The sequence below is a fragment of the Rhinoderma darwinii genome, chromosome 2, assembly GCF_050947455.1.
Source record: "Rhinoderma darwinii isolate aRhiDar2 chromosome 2, aRhiDar2.hap1, whole genome shotgun sequence".
NCBI classification, from domain to species: Eukaryota; Metazoa; Chordata; class Amphibia; order Anura; family Rhinodermatidae; genus Rhinoderma; species Rhinoderma darwinii.
The window spans coordinates 113,790,495-113,796,494 of record NC_134688.1 but is presented as its reverse complement, the minus strand read 5'-3'; positions in this window follow the sequence as shown (position 1 = coordinate 113,796,494).

Sequence of the window (6,000 nt, the reverse complement as noted above, 5' to 3'; positions counted from 1 at the left end):
AACTCAAGTTAATGCTCTAGCAGTGTCATTTCCACAACACTTTGCTTTAGCATATACAACTGTGGGCTAATCAATATATCAATATACATCTAAGATTTAGGCTACTTGTCCCATTACTCGCATATTTCCCCAACGGAGTAAGAATAATTAAGACATTTATTTGTCTATAGTGTCAAGTGAGGGGTCATTGGCACTACAAATTTTCAGCTAACATTGTTATTTTAACTATTTACTAATAAAGAATTTATTATTTTCAATATTATTTGATCACACTACTTTCCTCTTTCCCTTTCCTGTTACTATACATATATCATAAATCGGTGGTGTACACCTAGTGTGAATCTCATTGCTCCAACATATTATATATAAAATTGTATGAGGGTAATACCTATCAATCTATAATACTAATACTTTTTGTCCTGCTTGGACAAGTCTGGGTTTTTACCTTCACTGGGTGTTTTACTATCAACAATGTTTCATGCTCTAACACTAACTCCGTTATTTGAGACACTAGTCTCCAACTAACAACTGTGGCAGAATATCTGCTAAGAGACAGGGACTCTTCTATGCCTCTATCACTGAAGCTGCACATGGTACGTGCGCTCAGTCAATTATAGCAGCTCAAACGAAGGGACCGGGCTGCTCTGGACGTGCTGATTAGCACCCAGACAGCTGATCCCGGCATACAGGCTTCAACTCCCTGGTCGTTGGTCACGAGCGGCACTGTCTATTGTGTGCCGTAATGATCAACGAGCAGCTTCAAAGACCGCAGAGACTGTCATTTCAACAGTCTCTTGTTGACACTGTACACACAGTGTGTGCCTAGGGAACTGCAGCAGCCTGCAGTGGGGGACCGTGCTGAGCTGTACTGGATGTGCTGTTAGCACCCAGACAGCTGATCCGGGCTCAACACTGTAAACTCCCTTTCTGATCACGAACGGCACTACTCCCTGTATGCCGTAGTGATCAACTAGAAGCTCCACAGGAATGCAGAGACTGTCATTCTGAAAGTCTCTCCTCGATGCAGCACACAGTGTGTGCCCAGTGAGCCGTAGCAGCCTACAGTGAGAGTCCGTGCTACGCTGTACTGGACGTGCTGACAGCACCCAGACAGCTGATCTCGGCTCTACTCTGTAGATTACACTGGTTCTTTATTCACAAACGGCACTTTTGTTTTTGAGCCGTGTGACCATTGAGCCGCTACGTAGAGACTGTTGATTTAGCAGTCTCTCCATCTAGGCTGCACACACATTCTGTGCTCAGTGAGCTGCATTAGCCCACAAATAGGGACTGTGTTTAGCTGCACTGGACGTACTAACAAGCACCCAGACAGCTTATCCCGGCTTTTGCCGTGTACTCTCTCTCATTTGACCGTGCTCAGCATTGTACATTGTATGCTGATCTGGTCTATGTGCAACTTGACAGACACGCAGTGACTGTCACTTTACTAGGTTCCTCCATCGCTGGGCTAACATTACAGCCCGATGAAGGAACCTTCAGCACAGCATTATAGAGAATTGTGTACCACTACAACCAACTCAAGTTAATGCTCTAGCAGTGTCATTTCCACAACACTTTGCTTTAGCATATACAACTGTGGGCTAATCAATATATCAATATACATCTAAGATTTAGGCTACTTGTCCCATTACTCGCATATTTCCCCAACGGAGTAAGAATAATTAAGACATTTATTTGTCTATAGTGTCAAGTGAGGGGTCATTGGCACTACAAATTTTCAGCTAACATTGTTATTTTAACTATTTACTAATAAAGAATTTATTATTTTCAATATTATTTGATCACACTACTTTCCTCTTTCCCTTTCCTGTTACTATACATATATCATAAATCGGTGGTGTACACCTAGTGTGAATCTCATTGCTCCAACATATTATATATAAAATTGTATGAGGGTAATACCTATCAATCTATAATACTGAGATTGGTGATAGCATTATGTTATTAGTTGAGGCCCTATTGTTTATAATGTCTGAGGTTTATAATTATAATGTGTGTAAATATGCCACGGTGCTGCAAATTACAATCTGAGGAGTTTTATGTGGAGGTGTGAGGTGAAGGTCACTGTGCTGCCCATGACCTGTCATATCTGCAGGGGTAAAGTCCCATTAGGACAGTAAGTGACAGTGCGACAATTATTACTGTTAATAAAAATGTAGACCGGATTAATTATATATATATATATATATATATATATATATATATATATATATATATATATATATATATATATATATATTACAACCAGCAGCGGTTTGTAGATTATATCAAGACAACCATCTTGTATCCAGAGGAGAATAGGGAAAGTTAGGACCACTCCGACACCTTGGAAGTCCAGGTACAAAGGGGGGTTACTCATCAGGAGTAGCTCGTCTCAAGCTGGTGAAGAAATCCAAAACCCCTACCCGCCTGGTTCGAGTGGTCAGTGGTAGGTTGCTAGGCAAGACTCAGGGATAAAATAATATTTTTAGGGGGGACTGTCAGGGATCATTACTATGTATATTGTCTGAAAAATATTATCCTCACACATATGTATATACATTTCAGTTCTTTGTGTAATATACTGATATATATAACAAGTTCTTTCTTCATGTCGGACACACCTATGGAAGACACCGCCCCCTGGAATGCAAAGAGGAGTGTGCAGAAGAATGTACAGGAAAACTTATAGCTGAGGAGCGAATAGAATTTAAGCAAGTCCCACATCTATAGGGAGGGGCATGTGTCTTCTCTGTGTGTGTTTCTTTGTTCTGAATAAAGTTCAGTTCCTCCTGGCTGACATTGAAGCTGTACCTCAGACATTTGTGTGGTGTACTTCTCTCCAGGCATGCCTTCAGATTTAAATTTACAGAGGTGGTTATTCGGTGTGAAATACGGACCTGACACCGCCACCAGCTTGTGTTCTTCCGGCAATGGTTATCGTGTTTGTTCTCTAATGTTTGTCGCCTGACACACCAACGTCCATCCGTTCGTTGATTCAGAAAACGTGACTCATCAGAGAAGGCAACCCTTTGCCAATCATCGGTGGCCAAATCCGATACTGCCGTGCAAATTGAAGCCTTCTTTTTCCAATGCACCTTTGTTAGCATAGGAGCAGTGACCATCCGTCTGCTTCGGAGCCCCGTACGCATTAGGGTTTACTGAACTGTTGTTTTAGATGCACGTCTGGTAGCCCCCTTTTCACGGTGAGCTGCCCCACTGTAGCGTGTTGTTTGGCCCTCGCGCACCTTCGTAGCCAACATTCACATCTCACATCAATGGCACGTTATGCTCCGCAGTTTCCACGTCGGTTATTCCCAATGGTGCCATTTGTCCACTCATGATACACTTTTACCACAGCAGAATGCGAACTGCGCTGTTTGAGAAATACTGCTACCCTTGGCCCGAAAGCCAATAATCATCCCTTTTTGCAACTGATAAATCACCCATTTTACCCATTGCAACGACGAGTGATATGTGTTCAGACAGCCTATCGCACACCTTATATACACACCAAGCCGGCGACATCGAAAGTAGGAGGTGGTCATAATAATGTGACTCGACTGTGTAAATAGAAGCTGCAGCAGCATGAAGGAGATTATACAGCAGTAATAAATAAGCAGTGTAACTGTGAATCCAGCACTGCGGTGATATATAATACGTACCAAAAGCTGCAGCATGTCTGTGTATGTCTCTCACTCTGCTTCCTCATCCTGCCCCCCCCTGTTACGCTGCTGGTGGTGCTCAAGACCGCAACACCAGACAATCACTATCACATGGGTGAAGCACGCATTAACATTGACAGAAAACAAAAGCCACAAGTAGCTCACCAGTGACCGAACACCGAAGGTAGATGGAGACTAAAAGCATGCAAGCAGTTAACAGACAAGTAGACAGTGGACAAGAGCAGTGGACAGTGGACCCTAGCACTCACTGACCCTATCTGAATACTATCCCACAGCAGGGTAAGACAACAGCTTAGCAGCAAACCAAACGCACAGGAAAGGCAAACAAACCATTGGGACTACTAATACCTGGATACACATAAAACTACAATACAAAAACTAGATCTCTCAGAGCACCATCAGGTCCCACAGTACAAACAAACACTAGACAAGAACAAAGTCATAAACAAGAATCTGGAAAGAGTTAGCACATGCCAGAAACCGTATATCCAGCACCTGAGTAATCCAGGCTGAAGTATATATAGGCCCAAGAAAACTACTCCACCCGAATCAACCAGGCAAAGCTAAACGATGACCAAATCCAGATTTAAACCAAAGGCATAAAATTCTACGGGCAGCGTCTATCTCTGTTTCAGCTCCTGCTCTCCCCACCCTCTCCATAGATTTCTATGGGCAGCGCGTCTGTGTCTTTCCCACTCTGCTCCCCCTTCCCTCTCTCGACTTCTAGGGGCAGCGTGCCTGTATCTTTATCTCCCTGCTCCCATCTACTGCTCCCCCATCCATAGACTTCTATGGGCAGTGTGTCTGTGTCTTTCTCTACCTGCTGCCACCTACTGATCACCCGTCGCCCCTCCATAAATTTTTATTGGCAGCAGCATATGTTTCTTTCTCTCCCTGCTCCCCCTCCCCTCTTCATAGACATCTATGGGCAGCGTGTCTGTATCTCCCTTCGCCTACTTTCCCCTCCCCTCTCTATAGACTTCCATGGGCTGGTTGTGAAAAGACACGACCCCACTTCCTGTAGAAAGTCTCTTCTGCTCTGTAACTAAAGACAGATTTTTCTTGACAACATGGGGTGGACAGCAGATTACCAAAAGGGAGACACCTAGTGGCAGCAACTTCACACAGAATTTGCATTGATTAAACTAAATTTTAACAGTAAGTAAATTACAAAGTTGATCTATATCAGGTATACTATTAGATTACCAGAAATTGTTTGAAAAGTCAGTGTCCATTCAGATTAGCGTTTTCAGTTGGCGTAAAGGGGCACTTGGGTCTGCCATGTGCCTTTCACAGCTGCCCAGCTCGCCAGTTAGTATTACTGTACAATAGTGACATTTCTATTTTCTGAATACATATTCTGGCAGTTCTAGTTTGCTGCTATCTTAAAGATTATAAAAAGTTATGCAACATGTAATTAGTTGTTCTGTAAGCAAACTGTCTCAGCTAATTGTCCATGGCATGTCATAATTTTAGTGGTCACATGATATATATCCACGTGACCACTTTGTTCTTAGCCTGAATATACAGGCGCTTGAGGCTTAGCGCTTATTCAGACGAATGTATAATACGTCCGTGCGACGCGCGTGATTTTCACGCGCGTCGCACGGACCTATGTTAGTCAATGGGGCCGTTCAGACAGTCCGTGATTTTCACGCAGCGTGTGTCCGCTGCGTAAAACTCACGACATGTCCTATATTTGTGTGTTTTTCGCGCATCACGTACCCATTGAAGTCAATGGGTGCGTGAAAATCACCTGCTGTTTTCGCAGCAGTTTTTGCCCGCGGCCATTGAAGCAAGGCAAGAACTATGGGCAAAAACACCACAACAAACGCCACGGGAAAGATTTCAATGGGAGGTCAGAGGCGGAAGTCGCAAGGAAGGACACGCCCCCCCCCCCCCCACACCGAGATTGGTCGAAGACCGCCCGGCAAAAAAAACACCTCTGCCTCCCATTGAAATAAATGTGGGGAGATTTCGGGTGTTTTATGGCGTTGATTCCGCCGCTGTTTCCGCATCAAAATCAGTGCCAGAATGCTCTGTGTGAACAGGGAGTTATATCTCTGTTTTCTATTACTTTATTACCACCTTAGTAATGGCAGTTGTCTGTTTGACAGCATCCATTACTAAGACGGGGCTTAGTGTCAGCCAGTAAAAAGGCTAGCAGTAACCCCCCAATATTGCCCCGATACCCACCGCCACCAGGGGTATCTGGAAGAGCCGGGTATGATCCAGTACCCAACCATCTGTAGTGATGGTCGGACACTGGGGCGGCCGCAGGCTGGTAGTATTAGGCTGGGAAAGCAGTATAGTG